The sequence below is a fragment of the Chionomys nivalis genome, chromosome 7 (assembly GCF_950005125.1).
Source record: "Chionomys nivalis chromosome 7, mChiNiv1.1, whole genome shotgun sequence".
In the NCBI taxonomy this organism is placed as follows: Eukaryota; Metazoa; Chordata; class Mammalia; order Rodentia; family Cricetidae; genus Chionomys; species Chionomys nivalis.
The window spans coordinates 87,362,565-87,362,862 of NC_080092.1; positions in this window are offsets into that span (position 1 = coordinate 87,362,565).

A 298-nucleotide genomic window follows, 5' to 3' on the forward strand; every position below is an offset into this window, starting at 1 on the left:
ATTTTTAAAAATAAAAACTATTTTTTTAAAGCTTACTGCTTTTGAACTTATAACCCTAAAACCCGAGAAAAGGGAACAAAGACATGTTTTATGCTAAAGCAGTTGCAAGTGTTGCCAGTCCAATCCTCCACCCTCTTGATGGAGGCCAACAAAAGCTGTTAACTGCTAAGGAAAACATCCAGAACCAAGGGCAGCATCCAACAGACTGGATAAAGCCAATGATGGTTACTGTTTAGGGTTCAGGAGCTATCTAGCCTGAAGTCCTCATCCACCATGGTGGGAGCTGACTTCGTTTTCC